Here is a 26,391-nt window from a genome sequence, read left to right on the forward strand (position 1 = left end):
TACATTGGAAATGGGGGCGGCAAAATATTGTTTCCCGTGGGCGAAAAAATCTTAAATACGGCCCTGCATGTAAGACCTAATATCTTACCAGATAATACAAATTTTCTGTTTATTACATTTTGATTAAATTGAAGAATTATGATTTAACTTTGATAAATAATTCATTAGTTCTAGTAAGCCATGCTCGTGACAGTTTTCAGTCTTTATGCGTGAGCTAATGAATACGAATTACGCTACGTCTAAAGAAGTTTCACTTCAAAAAAACATCGACAAACATTTTATTTTATAAGCTTAATTTAAAAAGTAAATGTTTTTAATTATTTTTTTTTTGTAGTAGTCGGAGTGAAAAAAAAAATAGATAATATACCTAACTGTAAAATACAGAAATAATATACAAAATAAAATAAATATTTTTTGAGAAATACGTAAATTTAAAAAAAAACTTTCTGGGTTTATAAGTCGTTATTTCTTTGTAAATCTATAAAAAAAATATTGAAGATCGAAAAAATTTGAACTACCAAAACTACCTATAAAAAAAGGGTAATAATATCGTTGTGTAACATATATAGACTAATAGTTCATAATTTACTTTATATTTTAGTTGAAGTGAGGGAGATATTGATTTTGTTATGATGTATGTATTATTTTATTTGTAAACGCTGTCAAAGAAATTTACGCTAAAGGTTTCATATAATATTATATATTACAAAACAGAAACTTTACTTAAGAGATACTTTAAAATTTAAATAAGATTTTTTTTTGTTTCCCGATTATTAATTTTGAGTAATCTAAAAAGTTAAGAAATAATGGACATTTTTTTAAAGTAAGCGTTTATCGTTTGATTAAGTGATTTTATCTTCAAGTCACGAAAACTTAACGTGAAACTAAGCCTAGTCTATTTACCTATATTTCTTGAAAGATAAAAAAATGAGATAAAGCTTATATACGAGTACTAGTACATTTTTATGTATAATATGTACTTATTGATATTTTTGTACATGGACTTACATTTTAATAAAATTATTGCGGTGTAAAACTTCTATTATACTTAATTTAAACATAAATACTGTCAGTATTTCAAACAAATATTACTCAAGAACAACATATCTCGCAACAATTTCATAAATATATTTGAATAGTATAATTAATTATAATTCGAACCATATATAAATTATTTTATATGTAACCCACCCTTCCTCTTATTCAATATAGTGATGTAAACGTTTCGAATACAGTTCCATAAATGTACGAATCATTTCTAACGGAATTTCTGCTGCTGCGTTCATAATATTTCATTTGATTTACTTCAAATTTGTGTGTCGTTTTTTTATTTGCTCTCTTACATAAACTGCTCCATAATTTATAACCGAGTAATCAAACGTAGATGGTGAAGGGCCAATTAGATGTCTAATGGTATTCGGAACATTGTTTACGAGCTTTTTTTATATTGTTTTTGTTTTATGACCAGGTGTCAAATCCTCTTGGATTACCTAATCAATTCCTTCAAACGATATATTGTTAAGAGATTCTACTATAAGGACTAAGGCATTTGTACCTTAAACGCGAATTCCAGTTTAACCCCTTTCTCATAGTAATTGATTTGTGTTACACTGTCATGACACAACCTACCAAACCATTAATTGAGCTGGGTTGTGATCTCGTTGAACGCGTGAAACTTTCTCTTTGGCCTTTTATGATGACGTAGCATATACCCTATAATTTTGTTGATGTTCTGTCTATAATTTTGTTGATGTTGTGTCATTTGGTCGCTGTAAAATGAGCACACGTCATAAGAGGGAGATCATTTGGTTGCGAACAATTTAATGTCGGTATAAAAATAGCATTAGCAATTTAAGCGCAATAACAATAAAATTATATTGAAAATTCTGTTTCAGATTAATCTTATTTTAAGGTTAATCAGTAAACTTGTACACTTGTTGAAAATTCACATGCGTGATAATTATATTATTTTAAAAATATATTAATTTTTATTATTCAATTATTTAATAAAGTAAATAATTTTTATTATTAACTATAAAGTATGGCGTTAAAATATGTGTTTAGTCAAAAAAGTGAAACTATATTAGTTTATAATCATTTTATCCATCGAAAAGAAAAGGTTAAATATTCATTTCTTAAAAAAAGGAAGTAAAGAGATTCAGCTCTACGAATTAAATAGTTGGTAACCCAATATAAAAGTAAATGTATTGAAAAATATTTAGATTAGGTTAGCTATTGCTGCAAATGTTTAACTTCAAACATAGTCTAATTAATAATTGTTTTACTGAATTTTATTTATACTAATTTTTATATTTTATTATAATTGTATTTGTATATTAACATTATTTTACTGATTGATGATCATATATTTAGACTATTATTTTTTAAATTAATAATAACATAAAATTATATAGTATTTTAATTTATACATTACCATTCTGCTCTTTTTGTTTACTCTATTAAATTGCTTGCGACCAATAATTGGTAAATTATTTATCTCGCTCTTACGACGCGTGCTCATTTTACTGCGATCAAATCACCTGGAATTTATTTTGTTTGTTATATTTTTCGTTCACGGTAAATATTTTTATATTTTTTTATCCGTAAATAAAATTTCTTTAAATTTTTTTCGACCGTACGAGCATAGCAGCTTTTTTGATCTTTCATTTCTTATTATCTTTATTCGATTCGTCAATAGATGGTTCATTCATATTTTATATGCACGCTAACCTAAGTTATCTTGTAATATGCTAGGGAACGATATGTACGTTGATTTTCATCTCTCAAGTGACGATTTTCTGTTTTCGTAGAGGGTAAATTTCCTTCAATTATATAGTACTTACAATATTTATATCTATACTAAGTATATATAGTGTTATTCATATAAATTTTCTTCATTATACATTTTATATTTGACTATTTATCATTTGGGTTAAAATTATTTTAAATAAACATTATACCTAAGTACATACTTAATATTTAATATCAACTTTAACTCCGAACAGATTTTGATTCCGATGAATTATGATGGTTTTTAAATTTATATGAATCATAAAGTTACACGACTATCGAGGACCATTAAATATCTCACTATTCTATTCTTCTTTTGCTTCTACAGTTAAAATTTTAAGTAATGATAATATTAATAAAACCATTCGATGTTAAAAAGTATATTCTTTTATAGTTTAGAATAAAAATAAATATTAAACTGGTTATTTATAAAACTAAAGCTTATACCGCTTTAATATTAAGTACAAAGTGAAACGAAAGGGGTTTAATAATGTTAAATATTATTGATTGAATTGATTGATTGATTATGCATAAGTGTTTTCGCAAAGTTTTTTTGCTACCTAATCTAACCAAATAATTAATATTACCAAAGATGAAACGAGCACCTTATATATATATTTTTATTTGAGTATATAAAGAATGATGAACATGGCTGCACCACGATTGCGCCCTGATGCCTTTTTACCTGTTAAAATCACAACACCAGTGTGCACCAAATAATACGTGTATATACCATGTATAATAATTTATGTACAACATAAAATAATGTATACAATACATACTTTCTACATATAATTTTCATATACATGCACTCAAACTTATTAACTATTAATTCACAATTTTCCTTTCAAATTATTACAGGCTTAGGACTGTCAACAAACTATCATCGTTGGCTTGGTTAAAAATTGTTTTTTTTTCGTTAAATCCGATTCGTTTATCAGTAAATTTGTCCCGTCGATTTTTGAATTTTGTTCCGGTTCTTCGTGTAGTAGTTTCAACTCATTAATTCTTAACTTCGACTCATCAATCTGCACATGTGGCTCATCAATCATTGGATCCTGCTCCAGTGTGATAATAAGTGGCTTCAGATCTTGTTCGTCGATCTTGTACTTTAAATCGACAATTGTTATTTCCTGCTCGTTAATCTTTGAATTCAGCTGAATTTCATCAGTCAGTATCACCGATTCATCGATCTTTAAGTTAAGCTTGCCGAAATCCAACTCACTCATCTGTAATTCCGGCTCCATGATCTGTGAAATCAAGGTACATATTGTAATATGTATTACCATGTACAATACATATAATTTATTTTAGCTATACATTAGTCGTACGTTTATTATATTTTAATTATACATAGTCATACATACAATAGCATTTAATCAAATTAATATAAGCTAATTATATAAATTAGTCATTAAATATATGTCCCTTGATAAGAATATCATACATCAAATAATTGTAATGAATTATAGTAGATTATCAATTGATTGTGTTCAATAAAGACTATACAGTTCCTTTTAAAGGAAAAGGTAATAAAATATCTAGCTTAATTTAGTAATTTCACCTTCTCATAAGTTTGGTTGATAATTTTTTTAAAATATTGCAATACCAAATCCTCTATCTCGGCAATAGATTCTTAGTACTGTGGTATCAGCTCCTGATCCTTATATTGCCCTCTGATATGTGCCACTGGTATGCTAAAATCTAAACGAAAAAATTAAAAAATTAAAATAAAAAATAACAATTTAGAAAATCACCATGGCTTATGCTTTAAATGTTTCAAGCGCTTATTTAAAGTAAATTTTCTTTTACATTCTTTCCTTTAGTAAAATTTACCTCGCATACCTTGCACCATTGTCTCTTTAAATGTCTTGCCACTGTTAATTGTTTCAGTTGTGTTCTCGTCTATTCGCGTGGAATCTTCTACCTTTTTACCTAATGTACTTCCTAATCACGCGGATATAATTTATTTTACTATCATTACATTCTACCACAGAAGCAAGAAAACTATTTACTCTTTTTATTCGTCGACTTTATTACTTCATTTTTACATTGGATTTCGGGAGTCGTTTTTCGACTCGAAGACTTTTTACGAGGTTCATTATGTATGTATGATTTTTTCATCAATGTGTTAAGAGACATTCTCAATTGCGCTACTTTCTGCTTAAAAAAAAAAAAAAAACGATTATGAGTTAATTTTATTAAATAATTGAATAATTAATTGATTTTATTTTCAATAAGTATATTAAAACATATAGTTCTGAGCATTCACCTTGTTGTCGGTGATCTCCGCCATCTTTCTTTTCAAAGGCCTCGAGAGCTTTTCGATGCTCAATATCATCTCCCCTCGACTCATTTTACGATCGACCTAAATTGCAAAAATTGAAAAATTGAAGAAAAAAAAATTGTATTTTCACATTAAGTGCTTATTCAATATATATATATATATATATATATATGTATAGTATATAACTGTTTTTGATTGCCGTCTAGTTTCGTTTCAAAGGTATTGAGAGGCTATTGACTCCTCTATTCATTTCCACTACTATCATTTTACGATAGGAGTAACTTGAATCATACACTCGCACATTCATCGTGCACTGTTTAAAAATCGATATCTTATCGTACGTTCATATCAATCACATTATACCTTCTTAGTCAGCATTTGGTCCATCAGTGTCGTCTTTGTACATTTTAGGATTCTTTTGTTCGAAATATTCTTTGACGATTGCATTTAAATCAAATTACTGTAAATTAATGTGCTACGTGATAAACCAAATTGAATCACACGAACCGCGTCCTTCGATTTCTGATAATGTCCAAAATGTTTAAACTAAATATTTTAGTTAATGTGACTTTATTATTGTCTTGGATAATCTGTGAATAATTATTAACCTTCGATGCATACATTCTTAACAAACAATATGCAAGTGGCCAGAACCTAAATACGAACAGTATTTATTGACTAAATTGCTATATTATTATCGTTGAAATCAGCGATCGAATTATAAAAATGTTTTCTATAATATTAATATTAAAATCCTTCCTGAAAGTTTTATTCACGCTCTCGTTTGATCTAGTACATAGTAAGTATACATTAAGTAACGTACCGTTGTACGCGCTTGTACGATAGACTGCACCGTGTACGATTCTTGTCCGAACATGATATTGTTTAATTTGAACAAAGACCGATGTTCAACCCCACGGTTTCCTTATGGTTTTGTTGCGATTGTAGTCGGCTAAACGTTCGCGTTGTTAAAAATCAAAACCATTTCTCTAACCGAAACTTGTTATACAAAATGAGTTTATTATCTTAAATCGGTCTCGATAAGTGGATACATGCAGAAAAGTGTACTGTTTTGTGGCGCATCAATGATTTGAATTTTATTTTCTCCTCAGAAGGTTTGAAATCTGCTTATCAATTTTTATTGCAACAATCAAATTTGAAAGCTTATAAACGATCACAATAGCTTCATGAATTTTTTTAAAATTAGCATGGCGAGATAAACAGCCGTGGGAAACGCGTATTTATTAAATTATTTGTAACAATTATAAATTATGTGTACTTCTATGTCGACCTTTTAATAGGAAAATCTGAATTGATATCAGAGGCTCAGAGGTATCTGCTCGGAAAAATATTGGTTTTAACCTTACTGTCAAACTCATTACATAATGATTTAAGACATCGGGAGCTATTAAGCAATTTTATTTATATAGGTAAATTACAGGGTGTCATACATATAAGTGTTATGTGAGAAAAATAAAAATAAACTATGTAATATTCGAAGATGGCTAATGTATAAGGTTTACTACTGTTTTGACGGTTCCACCGAAAAACATATCCATGATGTTACAGTTGTTTATATTACCTTTAAAAAATCTGACGTATTCTGTACAGAAATATCAATGTAATATTTCGCGTGAAAACGTCGTTCAATTTGCATTAAGGATTTTTCATAAAACCTTTCCGATTAGGCAGTGCTGACCTACTATGGCGCGCTTTGCACGTTGAATTTGCGCTTCGAACATACATAGAGCAGCGTTTCACAACCTGTTTAATGGCGCGACCCCCAGAATAGATAAAAAATAAAATCAGTCACCTCACGCCTCTCACCCCTCATTATATAATTAACCATTTACGAAACGAAAACACAAGTTTTTTAATTGCTAGACGAACGAAATTAAGTTTATAGTGTATTTAAACTACAAAGTAATTTTTCATTTTTAAAATTATGGTTGTGTATTAATTTTTATTTTTAATGTAAATAAAATATTATTTTTTTATAATAGCGTTTAATTATTTCTGACGGATGCGACCCCTTAGTTAGTAAATGCTGCATTGGAATGTAATTTAAATGATATATTATGTACATAAATAAAACATCCAGCTGACATAATAACAGTATATTGAAGAAGGTCTGACTAGATTTTTGGTGAAATGGTCAGTGTTGCATTATTATCCATATTTATATGTATTGTATATTCTTTGAAAATAATATCAAAAATATGGTATAAAAAATAAAAATGATTAATAATTATGCATGGAGTTTGGTTCTGGGTTTACCTATTTACTATTTTATAGAATTTTTATAATTTATTCAAATTGTATTAAAAATGTACAAGTAAGGATTTTCGAAATTTATATCAGCCAATAAATTTATTATTTTATTACTTTGTATAAAGTTTTAAACTCTAAATTATATATTTTGTTTTAAAACTAATGTACTCTCAGTGCAAATTTATAATTCATTATTGTACAGTTATTTTTCCATGTAATATAGAGTATTTATTACTTCTAAGTATCATTTGAAAATAATTGAGAAGTATAATTTATATGAATATATGAAAAAAAAAAATTATAATAATATATAAACTACAAATGAAAAGCACATAATTATATGATGCGTCAAAGAACCACTTCAGTTTAGTGTATTATGATGACCACATTGCATGCATACAAAATTATAGTACCCAAAATGTTTAACTGTTTATAATAACAATAACTATAATTATTACATACAGCATAATATTATTATTTCAAGAATTCAGTACAAATTTTTTAAAAATAATTTTAAGTACCTACTTAATGTGTTGATTAAATCTATTTCTATGGACATATTTCATATTACTTGTTCAAATCTATCTTAGAACCAATTGATTTTCTTTTGTCTTAAACAATAATTTCTTTTGATTCTTATTATATACTGTACATTGAATAACACCATAATAATTTATTTTTAAAATTTAATATTAATAAAAATTATTTTCAAAAATTATGTAGAGTAACATTTACTAGAGAACCAAAAAATTATCTAAACCAATTATTTTAAACAAAACGTGAAGAAATTTAATGTATCATCAAATATTTTAAATTGACTGTTTAGCCAATATAAATTATATTAATTAATAATAATTAAACAAAAATGTATTTCGAGTGCATGTAATTCTGTAGGGAACACAATAAATTAATGTAATTTATTAATACTAAGGTTATTACACTAAAAAAAAACACAGATCACTGTTTATATTATATTTAGTACTTTGAAAATCATTATTCATAAATTAATTTTATAAGTACTAAATATTTTTAAGAAAACGTCTTTTGTAAACGCAAATTGTATAATTATTTAACAAGTTTAATTTATAATTGTTTTCTAAATGTAATGGTTTATCAATTCGTTATCAAATTTAAAATAATAACAAATTTCCATTAATACGAAGCAAACGAACTGAATTTTATCCTAAGTTATAATTTCAGTATTATCTACATATTATTGTATAGTTATTATAATTATTAAAATTAGAAAATAACTATTTACTAAAAAACACCTGTTTCTAGCAAACTGTTCCTCCACTTAATATTATTAATTCATGTATGTATTTAAAAATTGTCATCTGAGGTCCAGTCAAAATTTCAAACATTAAAATAACCTATTTTATTAATTTCCCAACAGTTTTCTAAATAATTGTGAAAAACTAACGAAAAGTTATACAAAAAATTAAAAAATGAAGTTTTTCTTTTAGATATTATTTTCGAAAATGTCGATAAATATGTTGGCTTATCAAAAAGTTCTGAAAATGTATTAAAAAGTTTTTCATATATATATATATATTACTGACTAATGGAAACAGTTGAGCCTAATTTTAGAAAAAAAAAATTTACGAGGGTTTGAATATTAAATTTCCAAAAAACTTTTTTTTTGTTATTTCTTACTGTATTAAACTGAATATTTTCATTTAGTTTCTTGTAATATAAAGTTAATTATCTAGTAAATATGTTGAATTTGTGAGAAATAATCTATTATCATATTTATTTTAATAGTTTTTATATTTTTTATAAGGAAGTTTGTATTTTGTTCTATTAAATACCAGTTTTATTTTAGTTTTAAGGAAAACTTTAACTCATTCATCAGTTTTGTTAAATATCTAATTTCAATTTTTAAGTGAGTTTGTTTTAAATATAATAAATATATAATATAAATAGTACATAATACAATTTATTAATTGTAAATTAAATGTTTAGCAAATTAAACGAAATAAACAATGTTTAATCAATTAAACGATAGGGTAAATGCATCATTTGATATTCTCAAAATAATATTTTAAATGTATAAATATTTTCATTTTTGTTTATAAAATTTTATTTTCAAAATACATATATTCAGATTATATTTTTTTGCGAGATTCTTTTACTAATCACGAGATGGCATCGTGTTTGCACTTTTTAAGCGTTTTTGACACTTGATGTAGAACAAAAAAAGTAATGTGATACATATACCAACGGTTTTAGGAAAACTTAAGAGCACGTTTTACCCGTAATATTATTTCCATTTTACAAACCTACGACATAGCACATCTGCGTTCAGTGGAACCCATTTAGTATTGTTGGTATTAATGTTAGAGTGAACTAACTTAATATTAAACCTAAAGGGAACAACATTATCTGTGTAGGAACGTCAGTTTTTTTTTATATTTTTATTTCTAAGTGAGTTATGAGTTTTATAAAAATTGAATATGTTACATATGTATAACTCGTTTGAAAGTTAAAATATTGTTTAAACTAACAAATAAAGTCACACGATGTTTTTCTCCTTTAATTTTGATAACTGTTCAGAATAGTAGTATGTTTTTAAGAGACGGAGACAATACATCCTGGTGTAGCATTCTCTTAACCAGAAAACAGTTTTGCAAATAGTTCGTTGTATAATCATTTAATACAGTTCTCACATTATAAAACAACCAAAATCAAATACATAAAATATTTATTTTACAACTTGAAAAACATCATTCCATATTTATGTCTATAGATCCATTTAATACAGCGATGTAATAAAGCCAGTGGCGTATTTAGGTATAGGCTATGATGCCTCAGAGCCTAAGGTAGAGTTTTTTGAAAGCAGTTTTTTTTTTTAAGATCAAGAGTTAGTATTTCATAAAATTATCTTAATAAATCTATACATGAAAATGAATGTTTTTTTGTACCTATGTCTTTTATGCCTTCCAAAACTACTTAACCAATTTTGATGAAATTTTATGTAGTAATATATTAGACCTTGGACTAAATGCTACCTTTTGTTATAGTGAAAAGGCAAAGGAAGTATTATTTCACCTGATAAGGTCTGAATGAGTAGTTGTTGCTTTTTTGTTTTTTCATATTCAGTTGTGATTTTATTAACTTTGTACAAATATGGTGGTGAATTTTTTAATTCGAAACCGGTCGTACTTTACAAGTTATAATAATACTCAAGGTCAAGCATTTATTTATTTATTTCTATATTTAAATTATTTATTTATCAATGTTTATACTAATATAGTAATATAATTTATTAATTTTTAATTTTAATTTGATTTTTTTATTATTTTATAAGAAGGTTGGAATTGAGCCTTTCAGCATTAACGTTTTCAGTTAATTCCTTTATATGTTTTAGTAGATGCCTGTGTGAAAGTAGAGATCTGTTAAATAATTAACGGTTTCAATTATAATATAACCTATTAAGTCCTCCAAAGTTTTATCTCTGGATAGACTCCTCGTGATTATACTGTTTTGAATAATTTTAACGTATTAATGATCAGATTTACTCCTCGTGTTAATAAACAGGATGAATTTTAATAATTTTTTTTGTTTATGTTTTTCATGACACCTCATAATCATTTTTTACAACACGATGGCGTATAAGAAGTATATTAAAAATATGTTGAACATTCGTATTTCGATAATTTATTTAACACCACTTATTAAAATCAAGTTAATCCGCCGGACACTGAGACAAATAATCATTATTCTATACCTATATGTCTATGTATATATATCTACATAAAAATATTTATATCGTATCTCATTGTTCACCATTATTAATACGCAAAATATTAATAAAAATTAGATGCTATTATGATATTTTTTTACGCTAATAAATTATGATTTTGAAACGTTATAGTTGTGGATCACTACTGTACCCACCTCATCTATTATATTTTATTACGATTTATTAAAAAACGTATTTTACATTGAAATCGTTTGGTTTTATATATTTGATGATTAACTACAACTATACTTAAATAGTGTCGAGTCAGCAGCAATATACGTGCGAAGTATGGACAGATGGAAAATATAACTTAACATACATTTATTATTATTATGTATATATATTTTTCACCGGTCTGGTGTGCATAGATATTAATATGTTTGCGTTGCAGTAGTACATGTTATCTGCAACGGTTTGATGTCGTATAAAACGATGTAATACAATATTATAAGTTATTGTTATTATTATCATTATTATTTGGTTATAAATGGCTGTTGTTTGTCGATCCGGACGCTTTTGCGGTGAACTTTGAAATTGAGCAAAATAACAAAAAACAAAATATAATGGAAGCATCCGCAGATTTCCCGTCTAAATCTACAAAGGGCATTGCGACAACGAAAATAATGCGAAAAAAGCTGGAATTTTCACTGCGATAAAAATAATATAATACGTCTGGGTATCGACCCGTGTCACACGTTTGACATGACCGTAACACCAAGCCCATCGTACATATTTTAATATATATTTATTACATACTCACACCACACACACACGCTAGAGAGGTGTTTTTAAAATGTCTTTCAAGTCCTATGCTTCGGGCATATTATGGTGAAATCATTTTTCGATACGAGTACAACGTTATTTAATAATAATATGAAGTATGTAAATATTATAAACTCGGTTGTTTATTCTAATGTCTGGGCCGTTTTTATTCAATATTATCGCATCCATATTTATTTTCCAAAATGGAAACAAGAAGTAACAAAGACTTGAGTTATCGTCTGAAATCTCGATAATTAAATTCACAGTAGTATCCTTTTCTTCCGGATGCATCCAACGCTCTACTGTATATTGATTTATTTTCTTTAATATTCTGTTATCAGATTTAATGATATTCGTTGTTTGCTTTTTTTTTCTTTTATAACCGTTATTCGTTCATCGGAATTAAAATACAGTATTATAATTTATATTTTCGTCCCGGAAATTGTTGCTCAACTACTCTCGAAACAATAGCCGTTGTATATAACGTCCTATATATCCCACGCACGCAGTTTACTATTTTACATTATCATTGATGTCATTGGTCTAGACGTATAAAAAAAAAAAAAAAAATTAAAATTATACTTTCCGAAGATCTCCTCTGGATACATGAAAGTATTTATACAACTCATATGCACGTAAATATCTGATAAATCTTTACGACCGATCAACATATTCCAAACTAGCACTTAAAACGGTTATATGTGTACAATTTCTAAACGTTTTTCCTACAATTTCTGAATTCCTACTGTTTCTCAAACTGACTGAAGAAGTAGACCTAGAAAGGGAGGGAACTGTATAGAACTATGATAAATATTTGTTTTCTTATGCTCACTGCTATATTTCGCTTATCTATAAAATTCAAATGCTATCACGAACCACAAAGCGCACGATATTGGATCGATATTTGTAGGTATTATATTATGTGTGTCCAAGCGCTGGAGGGGTCTTAAGCAACTCTAAGTTTAAACTTAGCACCCTTGGATATTTTTTTCTTTTTAGGTAAATCTATTACGGTTACAGTAGTAGTGCCGTACATTTTATTTTCAACGATTTCAGCGCTCCCAATGTTTTGGGCTCTATAGTTGCGGCTTCGACAACAACGGTTTAGCTGTAAACAAATCGCGCAGTCGTAATACCTGCAATACATTACACTCAGTGGTGTAGTGGAGGGTACACGTGTGTACTAGAGCTCTTAATACACGTGAATTCACGGAATTCACGTGTCACGTGTCACGTGTAAAATCCAAAATAAAAACGTATATCCTTAACTTAATACTGTACTATTAATATTTTATTAAAACTTCAAGTGTATAACATAAAATTACTAATTTTACTATTGTAAAAATGGATATATATTTTGGATAAACATGTATTTCACGTGTACACGTGAATTCCGTGACACGTGTTTTAAGAGCTCTAGTGTGTACCCACCTGCTAATTTTATAATTATGCATGTACCCTCAACGAAAATGGTGGTATGCAGGTACACCGACCGCAAACAAGACGTACTCGTGTTAACGTTACCCATTGTATAATATTTATTAAATTTTGATATCCAATGAGTAAAAAAAAAAAATAAGCGTAATTTGTTTCACTGACAAAAAAAATGTCTTAAACGTCCGTGGTTTACTTGTATCACGACTATACATAGTACCATCTTTAATCGTGACTTGTACAGAGACCGTTTATACAGAGATCTATTTTTAAACCATTTGGTAACGTTCACAATATTGTGCATATATTTTTTTTACAATGATTCAGACGTGCGCCCGTGAATTTGTTTAGGATTACATCACTGATTACACCGTAGACACGTTTTGCACGAGATAATCGTCACTACGGTCTATCCAGCCTCGGCCCAAACGCGGGTCACTCACAGATGTAATCGCACGTGTTTACATGTAACAGAAGTGAAGTCGTACCGCGCAAATGCGATTCGTACGATCATGGTATACATGTATGTATGCAGTGGTGCTAATAAAGGGGGGTTGGAAAACTCCACCCCATTGCAGAAATCCCGGCTAGTAAATAAATAGGTAATAATAATGATAATTATTGCCTAAACATATCAATTCCTTCCGCCATTAATAATCTGTACCTATGCTCTTATATACGAATGTAAATGTGTACATATTTAATATTGATGTGATATGTGCGCGTCTGTCACGACATTACGTGCCCGGAACGTAACCCATCCCACTGTTATGCGCAGGGGCGAAACTAGGGGTAGAGAATTTTAGAGGGTGTAATTTTTGTAATTATTAACAACTAATTTGATATTTTTAACTTTGTTAATCACTGTTATTAGGTTAAAACTCACTAAGTATGATTGTACATTAATTATTAGAAAAAAATTCTCTAGAAGAGAATTCGATTATTGGTCTATGATTGTGTGTAATTTTAACATTTTCCCCAAGCGTAAAAATTCCTAGTTCCACCCCACCGTTATACATTAACCACCACCACCGTCGTCGTTTCGTTTGTCGGGAAAACAAGTGTCGCTAAAAAATTGCGTTTTAGACGTCCGTCGCTAAACGATTACCGTTTTAATCGCGTATTATTCCGCCTGCGATGATAATTTATTTTACGACACACGTTGCGATAAACGGCTATGCGTACACACCCGCCTGCGTCACACATACACATACATTAATGTATATTGTATTATATTAATCCAAAATTTGTCGTGATTCGCCACCACTCTCTCCGATTGTCATCTATTTCACGAGAGTTTGTATTCAGTTGTGGGCATTTTGATGAGTTAACGTTATAGTTTAATATATTAACGCGCCGAACGTACGTGTGTGCAGCATTAGTGAAGTTCGTGCAAGAGCTCATCGTGTACAGCTTTGTATTGTGTAATCACGATGGGGTAACGAGCAGTTTTATTAGTTTATCGATAGAACCGATTTTTCGCATAAGCTGTACTATAGAAATTCGTGCATTATGCTATACTATAAATTTGAGGTCAGGTTAGTTTTCATTTTTACCGCACGTCAAAAAACGTAGTTCTGTAATTGAAAAATGTGTTTCACGTATTACTTTGGTTTTTTTTAATATTATTGCTGTTGACGTTTTTGCGTTCAAGGTGTTTTCAGTGTTCATAACATTCGTTTAAAATCATGAAAATATTTATAAAAACTAAAATGAATAGGTGCTATATATATATGATTAAAACCAAATCAGTTAAATGGGTTTAATTTATTGATATTGATGAAATTTAATCAAGAAAATTAAACATCATATAATTTTATATTATACAAAGCGACTGTTGATATTTGTTATCAGAAATCAAAAAAATCACTTTGGGATTTATTATTTTTGTGTTTTATATTTTATTCATGTTTTTAGGAATCAAATATCGTCAGTTTATGTGGCACACAAAACGGTTAATGTTTTAACTGTGATTAATATATATATATATAACAATTGTTACCGTACAAAACGGTGGAAATGTATTGAATTCCCTTTAATAATGTCGTCAATTACAATGCATTATACAATATAGTTGATGAGCAGCGCTGTTACACTTGAGGGATCCGATATCGTGTATTAAATTCTACAAAGCTCTCTCTCTCTCTCTCTCTCAAAGGCAACCGGCCAAGTTGTGCATAGGTACTACGAAAACCATATTCTCCGTATATTGTATGTATATTACGTTCTGAGTGGATCCAAGCGAGTAAAAATTGCCATTCGGGATCTGAAACCAAAGGATATGGAACAGTAGATACGTGGTCGACGTGGTAGTGAACCCTGCTAATTTCGTGGGGTTGGCCTATGTCAAAACGTTTCCGAGAATTGCTTTCGGACGAGCGGCACAGCACCATAAGTTTTCAGTTAGAACGTTTTAACGATTACACGCGAGGCCGTAGCAAGGGGGAGGGGCGAGAGGCGCCTATGCCCCAGGCGCAATTCCTGGGAGGAAGCGAAAATGAAAAATTTGCATTTCACGTTAGAAATTACGATGTTATATATTTTATTTACAAAAACTTCAACGTTCTTTGTACAAGCCGAAGCATTGCTGGAAATAATATCAAATAATTGTAATATTTTTAAATTAAAAATACATGAGGGCGCATTTTAAAGTTTCGCACCGGTCACAATATTTAGTTGCTTTGGCACTGATTATATATATCGTCGTTCACAGAACGAGGCGAAAAAGACTCGTCGTGATTCGCTAAATAATAGTCTAAGAATATTATTATAATCTTATAATCTTATTATAATATTATTAATATAATAATTATTATTATTATTTGTCAACATGAATACGAGGTGAAATCCAATTTAGTTGATCTACGTATTTACTGTGATAAATAATGACGTACACTGTAACAAAATATCTTGTAGCACGCAAACGTGAAACTCTGAGTAAAAAAAAAAATGCAAGATTAATTGGTTTTTTTATTTTTTGTACACACATATATGCATAAAATATTATCAATATCATATATTTAATATTATCAAAATTAATATTAGTCACAGAATACTCCTTAAGAGATATAGAAAACCTATGTATTGGAGAGTATATACTTTTAGTAGGTATTGTATTTTTTCATAATTTAAGCATAACAAATGGTTGAGCATACCTGCATGATATCATTTTATTAATTTTTAATATTTTTATTTTTATTTGCACACTATTATCCGTTCGTCTATATTATTTGCGTTCAGGTTACAAGCTTATTGTTCTTGGAGGGTTTGAAATTATATATGAAAAAGCAATTGATAAGTGACCAAAACGTGTATCTGAAACCGCAATCTAATTTTAATAATTGCCACGAATTGTATAGATGCCCTACATATTAATAAGGTGATATACATTCTATTAAATATAACACATTCGTATCGTCGCACTTTCAGAATATACTCGTTGTAATTTAAGTAATTTTAACTCGGAATAAGTTAACCATATTGTATAATATATTCAGGGTTTAGTGAATTATTTATCTTCTGATATAAAAACTTTTAATAATATTTAATGAATAAATGTATAACAAAACAATAAATATTCTCGGCTACCGAAAACAATTTCATATTGTGTTAATAGAAATCAATTTCCGTCTCAAACCAAAATTGAATGCTTTCGTTTAAATACTTGAGTGTACAAAGTCAGACTAGAATAATTAAGGAATAACAAACGCATAAAACTAAATAAAATAATCCATCGAATCCGTGTAAATAAAAGATAATGTTATCAAATTATATTATGGTTTGTTAAAATAATAATCTAAACTATGATGTACGTGTATACAGTAATAAGGTCGATGTTTGCAAAATGTATACATATATTTGTAAATATATAGGTATACATAGGTTTGACTCGACTTTATTCACGGTGGCAGTTTAGCTTGTAGAGTTAATGACTGGCATTAACCTTCATCGACCGAAAAAGTCTCTTTCTCCTAAGGTAGTATTTTTTTTTAAGGATGGAGAGCGTAATTTTCTCAATGAAATATTTATATTGTTTAGAAAAAGAGTCCTTGTTATTTATTAACAGTATACAGTACTAACTTTTCAATTTAAGATCTCACCACCTAGCTACATACATAGCATACATTTATCTAGTTATCATCATTATAAATTGCAATCTTATTCTCCAGCGGATACTTATTTTTCTTATTAAATGTATTAATATTCATATTCTCAAAATTTCAAGTTTAGAAATAACGGTGATTAACAATACGTATCGCGGTTTAATGATTCAGTTAGAAATTTACTTGATTTTATTCAACATCCAAGATGTGAAGACTTAGTTATAAATTAGAAAGGCTGGGCAAGTTAATGATATTTTTAAACTCAATTAAGTCAATTGAGTTAATGTTCAATTAAGTTAACAATTAAGTTAATGCACATGAGAATTACATCAGTTCAGTTAAAAATTAAGTTAAAAAATATCGTTAACTTAACTTCAATTAATAAGTTAAGTTAATTTAAAATAAAAAAAAAAGTAAATTAAACGCTGATATAAGTGATATACTTATATTAACAACTTATAACAGACCTTATTTAACATTAATGATAATGAAAACGCAGAAAAAATCTTATAAGATTCTAATGAGAGTAGAATAATATACATTTCTTTATTGGTTATTGTTTTTAAGCACTCAAATTTCAAATTTATGGTAGTTTATGTATCGTTTGTTTTTATTCATTTTTCATTTAAATCACATATGATAAATATAGTTTAAAAAAAGTATTCTTTTTAATGTTCAATTACAATATGAAAACTAAAAATAATTACTGCAGCTGAAAGTGTAAATATAAAATTATACTGCCAATAAATGTATACAGTTGATACAAAATATTAAAATAAATATATAATATTATTTAATTTTATTAAAATCCATACAAATAAAATAATACAATGGACAGGTTAATCAAAATACCTTTTGAATCTCAATAAAAAAGTCATCTCAAAATGTTGATCAGCTATTAAATGTCTTCTCTTAGGTATTCAATAATATTTAATGATATCATAGATTATGGAATAATTTTAATCATAATAGAGTACAATTATTATTAAGAATTATTTAGTCAATGATAATATATACCTATTTTTGTAATGTAGATTTACGGCCACTTTTCATGACAATGGTAATGTAATTCATGAGTGGCATGTCTATATTTACTCAATAGTCTGAAGACGGTTGAATACTTTTCCCGAGAACGGTGGGACCCTTATAAATAGTTAATTTCGAGATAAATATTATGGTCTCATCTAAAAATTTTTGAATATTTTTATTTTTATATTTTTTCTAAATTCCATGAACTTATTATCGAATACGATATTTTACAAAAATATCTTTCTGATCTTGAAAATCAAAATTAATTTAATTGGGATAAATGAAAAAATAATATGTTCATTACAAGTTAATTTGTAAGGAAATGAGTTAAGTTAATTTTTAACTTATTAACTCGTTAATGCCCGTTAAGGCTTGTAAATTAGAAACACATTGTATGAAAATTACACTTTCTACACGATCGGTATTTTGCGTTCTACGTATAGAACATCCATTTTTTCCCTCAAATTCAAGAAATTATAATAATTTTCAGGTATATTATAATACTCAATAGTGCTAGTGCATATCATTATATATCGAGTGAAATTAAATAGGTACCTAATTAATTGAAATTTAATATATTTAAAATTGTATGATGAATACTCGTATTTTTATTGTTTACGTTATTTTATACATACAATAATTTCCATACAATTTATAATTATTTGACAATGGTTAAATGTGTTTTATCTATATGAAACGAATCTATTTTTTCGGATTAAACTATATTCACAAATGAATTGAAAGTGAATCCGTACTATATTTGTTTGCTATATATTCGGCATAGAAAATTTAAACTATTCAGAATAAGTTTTTGATTTTAAGTTCATCAGAATATTTTTGGCTTACTTTTTTTATTGCAATAAAATAATATTTGAAAATTTAGTGTTTTTACGTTATAAAAAAATGATATACCTACCTATTTATTTAATTTGTGTTACAAATAACCAACATATTGTTGTATCTATAATTATATTCTCTCACGCCGTTTATTCCCTACTTATTTATTTTTTAGTATTTTAAATCAAATAGCTTTTAAAAGTTAAAAAATTGAATCCTTATTTTCTTAAATTTTTTTTTAAGTTTAAAATTAAATTACAATAATTGTAGATGTCAGTTTTTCATTTTTATTAATATTTCATTTAGTAGGGAAATAATTTTTTTGTTATTACTAATTGCTTGCAGGTGCCTAGGGACATTTTCTAATATATACAACAGTGTGTGGCGAGAGGAATGTATACATGTGGTTGTACTACGTGAGTGAATGATTGGGTGTGAGTATGGTTGATGGACAAGTAGTGAGTAGTTGTGAAGGTATATGGTAGTTGTGAATGGAGTTTTATGGTATGTTGGGTGGAATTGTAGGGCATGCAAGGTGATATTGTGTAGGTATAGAGGGGTGTTATTAAGTATTTAAGAGGTATTGGGAAGTATGGAGGAATGTCTAGAAAGTGTACGCGTCTGAAAAAATCAATGTATTATCAGAATTTCGGTGAATTTTATATTTTCCATGATAAAAGGATATTAAGAAAACTGTATTTATATCTAAATAATTATGAATAATACATTGTTGTTTAACTTATGGCTAAATATAGCTTGTAAGTATTTATTGAGTGGTCTATTTAAACATTTTTGCATTCATGTAACATTCTTTTTGCTCTGTATTTATACTTATTTTTTTATTTTTTTTTTTTTTTTGTGAAATATCTATGGCAATAAATTGTTTCACAACCATCAGCTCTCTTGTTAGTAATTTTTTAATTTTTTTAAACTGTTAATGCATTTTCAAATTGTTGGATGAAAAGATGTTAAAAGAGCAGAAAACCCATTATGCCAATTTTCAATATTGTTATTTATTTTTGAGAATCATCTTTCAAACTGTCAAAACAATTTCAAATATTAATTGCAAATAATGGAGAATCCATCATATTTACAATTTTAATTGAGGTAGAATAAAATTATGAAATAAGTAATTAAAAATATTTTCTCATTTGTTGTGTAAAGTTCATTTTCAGAATATTCTGTCAATTTTTCTATTGGAACAAAGGCAAAAAACAGCTAATTTAGAACAAATATAGGATCATTACAGTATTCAGTTGTTATTACATAGTCGAGGTAGCCTCTGATTACTTGACTTAATAAGAAAAACAACCATGAGTTTTCATTATAAAAAATTCGGTATAAATTGCGTTTGTTACTGCTTTTTCGAAGTCTAATTCGATTACATGCTAAAATGCTTTGTTAAAATTGAATTGAATCACACAAATATTTTTGGTTTATTGGAGTTTGGTTAATTGATTATTTGAGTCCTTAAATAGTTGCTGATAAAAATAAAACTGATAATGATTTTGAATAGAAAAATCTTTAGATGATTTAATTTACTAATTTTTAAATTAGTCTATTTGTTTACTTATTTGTTTATCCACTCCCTTAAAAATTGTTCCATATTCAATATGTTTACATAGTTTTATTACTCTGCTTCATGATTCAATGTATGTATCTGATTGTATATTCCCAGGAGAATGTCAACAAGAATAAAAATATTTGGATATCCTGAGTGAAAAAATGTATTTTTGATTAGGGTTTGCTGAAAAATCACTCTAAATTTCGAGGGGAAACTGTGTAAAACCATCGTCAACGTAATTAATTAAATTATTTTCTGTTCATTTTTTCGTTATCACATGATTTTATTCCATTGAAGCTTCGTGAAACATTGAACTATGTATGTTATTTTCATTTAGAAATGGCAATTTGAAAAATACTTTTGATCAGGGTCGTATTTATCGGAGGGTGAGGAGGTACCATCACCCCGGGCAGCACATTATTTTGAAATGAAGGGGTGGTAGCATTTTTTGTAATTATAATCCAACATCCATTTTCATTTGTCATTCAAAAATTATAATATTTTAAGATTTTGCATAGTGACCATACTGCGATTTTTATTTTTATGCTAATATTATCAAAAGTTGACCGCGTAAAATCCATATATAGTAAATATTATCTTTCTTGAAAAATCTTACGCGTGTAGGAGTGGCAATAAAACTTTGTCTGGGGTGTCAAGACTCTAAATACGTTTCAGCTTTAGATATCTATTTTCTCAAAATCAGTCTTTTATTCCTTAGACAAATTCAACTAATGAATTGATCGCAACCAGCTTTGGCTCAAATTAAATCGACACCCTTTAGTTCTAACATAGGTCTTGACTTAAATTTCATTGCGAGTTCCATTTTTAAAATCCACATACATATCTGAAGGGAAAATGTCTAACCTAACGATTTTCCACAGTTAATACACATATATTTTGTATAGCTTTGACATATATATCGAGTTGCTAATGAATGGTTTCTTATCGTTGAGTAACCATTATAATATGATGTGCGAGGTTCATGGCAGTCACCGGCCTATTTATACGTACTCAATTCAAAGACATTAAGGTAATTAAGGGGACTTAATTCAAACATGTAAAAGTCATATGGCACCGGATAACAACTAAACCGTAAACAATTTTGTCACGAGATCAGGGTGTCAGACTCGTATCTTTGGGGGAGCCCCTCCCCCTGTGAAATGTTTGTGTTCTGGTACATAAAATAATAACCCTTATAATTTAAATTAAATTAAAATTCTATGCTATTAAATACGTGTTATTCAAAAATATTTTATGTTATTGTGGTACAAAAATAAATCACTGTAAAATGGTCGAATTTCGAACATTACTTTATCGCGATGGTCTGACACCCATTAAAAATGTCGTTTAACATAAATTATTATCAAAAAATATAATTTAAATTTTTATTATAATGTACAAAATGAATAAATGTAGAAAAAAACCCACTGAAAATATGGATATATTGAATACGTACGATGCAAAGTTTTATCCAAACAAATCTTTTTTTTTATTGAACATTTTGACAACACTACCAGTTTCTACAACAGCAGTTGGACATTCATTTTCAACACTAAAGTGCCTAAAAATATTGCTTCATACATTTAAATAAGTGTTTAACGGAACCTGCTCTTCTGCCAGTACATTGAGAAGTGTCTATAGGATGAAGTATTGGATTTAATGGCTCAAAAAAAGCAGGAAATTTATATTCTAGACATTAGTTGGAAATATTAAATAATTATAGATTGTATTGTATTATAAAATATATCAGTTTATAAAAAAAAAATAAGAAATGTTATGTATTTACTATGTATGAATATTGTCCTAAAATGTATTCCAACCCCACCATCTCAAATAAAATCCTGGATCCATGCCTGGGGAAAGTGGCCTCGTCTGGAGGAATCTCTGATGAATCTTATCGACCGGTTACCGGTAACCGTCAGGGGAATTTCGTTATAATAACAAAACGTTTTATATACCATCGTTTCATTTTGTAATTATTACTGCTATGGTAATACGTTCATCGCGTTCATGCTAATCTGATTTAATTGATTGCGCATTATTGTAGTAAGATATTTAATTTCATAAAATTTCACTAATGATTTTAAAATTTTCTTGGAAATATTCAAATACAATGAAATTACATTTTATAACGAAAAAAAATCAAACGCTAAAAGCATTATATTTACACTGTTATTTTGCTGTAGAACAAATCATTAATTGTATTAAATTTTCAACGTCGAATGGCCGTTAACAACAAATTCTTGTATCACTTTTTTCCACATCGGTGCTATTGAAATAAATTCGATCTTTGATAATCAAGTTATCTGGAAATTCTTCCATTGACCGTATTCATCCACTCAAAGTTTTAGATATATGAACAATATTTTAAAACTATTTCGGTAGAGTGCATCTATCTGAATTTTATCCCGTTTCGGCGTTTGCCAGTAATTAAACAAATGTATCGAATAAAAAGATTGCAGTATTAAGGAGTTGACGTTTCCAATTTTTTTTTCAACTTTATAACAGTTTTCGTTCATCGATACACCGCTCAAATAACGCAATTTTTATACATCGGTATTTCAAACACACACAGCGACAATGCGTAATACGACTACTGTAAATTAATTACAATGCACGTGTACAGCATAAATATATATAGTGTTACGTGTAATACATATAATATAAAACACCCTTAAGGGAACAATATTTAATTTCATTAAAGGATGTTTAAAGGGATAACGTACACCGTAAATTATGTTTCGGTATATTTATCTGCAAAGAAAATTACTTATTGATGTACTTGTCATCGATGTTAATTGCATCGGGTGTTGTGTTGAACGCTTTGTTCGAATACCGTACGTTATAAATCGTCGGAAAGCATTTGCTTTGTGTTACAAGTTACGTATTGTGCGCTCTGTTATTGACGTTTGGAATAAAAACGATTACTATACAGTTCGTCGTCGTCGTCATCCCCGGGGGTAGTGTTCTTGTTCGTGGAGTGGTTTATTTTTGTGATCGCACATTCACTACTTTGAAATAATATGTTATAACAACTACGGTTACTATCTCCGTTCGACGCGAAAAGTGAAACGAAACAATAACGGTTCCGAATCACAACCGTAGTACGTATATACTTACCAACAAAATGTACGTGTGTTTACTTGTGTATTTCAAAACAAAACAAACGATGCACCCTTTAAGTGGTAAAGAAAATTAACCGGAAAATTCAATTATCCGAAGGAAAACAGGTGACGAATTCTCACTGGTATGCGGGTGTGGGCATAGCTCTAAACGAACTATGTTTCCCCGTGAAACCATAAACTAATCTACGGTTAACATGTGTAAAAAGGTTTTATGTGTGGGTGATAAATTCCCAGGAAACCTTTCCTCCGCATAGGTTGTATACGAATCGTTATTGAAAGTTGATTTTTCGGAATTACCGGGAGACGAATGGACTCCTTGGGTTTTATTAGTCAATAGTGAAACAATCAGGGAAACTATATATTTATTTATTTTTCGTTAAATTTGTTGTTTCATTTGATTAGATTAATAAATACAGAAATATTATTTAAATAGGTACTTAGAATATTAAACTTGGATAGTGTTTAAAATTTTAATTATTATACGCATTATTGGTTGTTCATTGCAAAAAATGAGACATTTTTTTTATTTAGCTAACTATAAAAAACATTCGACTCCACAACTATAAAATATACAACATTTATATAATGGTACAGTACATAGAACTTAAAATGGATAGAATATGATTCCGTACGTTTGTCCTTTTTGGTAACACAATTGCGTACGTTTGTGGATGGGTAACAAATAAGTAGTTAAGAAAAATAAATAAACATTGTTGCATATGAAATTGTTACAACGTTGTAAAATTTACTAATTTAATACACCGTATTATGTCTAATAAATATAGAATACATATAATTACAGTTCTATAATAGTTAATAAAAAAAATTAATAATATAATAATAAATAAAATGAGGATAACTAAATAAAAGAAAAGTAATTAATAAATAAATAATAACGAAATGAAAGTTTTATTTTAATAAAATTATTATTAATAAATTATTTGAAAATGCTTAAGAAAAAAAGCTAGTCGCATTTCTCTTTCGTATAGCTATAGTAATAATCCAATGTCAATAATACTATATAGTTTTATAGTCGTTTGAAACCTGTAAATTCGTTTGAGAGTAATGTGTTGTGGGAACCTATTTCATATGTTTCCTTTCTGCATGCGGTATATATAAATAACGCTTAAAAGTTGTTGGAAAAATTCAAGGCCGGATTAAGAGGGGGTCTAGCCGGGGTGGCTGCACCGGGGCCCTCTCGAGTACCCTAGTGAAAGAGGTCCAAACAATTTTAAGCCGATACACATTTTTTATCATACTAAAATTAGTAGTTTTATCGACATAAATGGTAAATACCTATTAATTTTATAATTTTATAATGCAATTGATAATTTGTGAAATAGTTAAAAAAAAATGTATCCTTCTTCTATTTAGCTTTGTAAAGCCTGTTTTATCAAAAGGGCCCATATACAATTTCAGCTCCGGGGCCCAATAGGTGCTTAATTCGGCCTTGGAAAAATCTAAAAAAAATAACATTTTATTGATACGATTAAGTTAACATGTACTTAATTATATGCAAATATTGTTCATTGAAACGTATACATACGAGTAAACGCGTTGAATACGTTCTGATCTTACAACGAATTCTATGGTTATTGTGGTTGGGTTTGAAACGCCAGAAACATCTTTACTATTGATCGTCTAATTTGCGTACTCTATATCCTTGTTTAGGTAAAAATTTGAGTTCAAAATTCCTAGGTGGATAGTCTGAGAATATTCTCTCTACTTCTATCTAATAGTTCGATAACTCGGGAATAATTTATGAACAAATGACGGAACCAAAAACACAATCAAGCACCAACCAAGTACAAGCGATAGTAAAAATTTGAATGCAAGATTCGGAAGTTAGGGGGTAGATATGGAGCATACGTGGTATCAACTAGTAAACCAGATCGTTTTCACAACAAAGTATAACTCCGTTACTCTATCGCTGTTATTTAGTTTTTTCCCCCGACATTTACTATACAATCTTGATGGTTTTTTTTTTTTTTTTTTACACACCTGGTGGTTATTATATGATATGAACTTGGCTCCAAAAAGTGACTTGAATGATCATGTCTAATGCATGGAAATCATTGAAAAACAGTTTTTTTCATCTCGTATCGTTTTTATAACGAACAAAATGATTTTCGTTTTTCGTTTAAAATACTATTTCGTTATTATCGACGACGCGGACGAGATAATAATATATAGATCCGCGCACTTCGAGTGTTTTTATCAAAAGGGTTTTATACATCAGCTTGAAGGGAAAACTTCGCTTTTATAGGGGAGGGGAACTATTTCTCCGGTAATAATATTGCATATTAATTTGGTCGTTCAACTATTATTAAAACCGTGAGCATCACGTGAATGTATCGCAGTATTTTGCACCGTTCTAAAAGCCGGTGTACTGATTTATAATTTGTAGGTACTACGAATGGGCTTATAATATTCTTACGATATAT

The sequence above is a fragment of the Sipha flava genome, unplaced genomic scaffold, assembly GCF_003268045.1.
Source record: "Sipha flava isolate LNK unplaced genomic scaffold, YSA_version1 221_pilon_pilon, whole genome shotgun sequence".
NCBI lineage: Eukaryota > Metazoa > Arthropoda > Insecta > Hemiptera > Aphididae > Sipha > Sipha flava.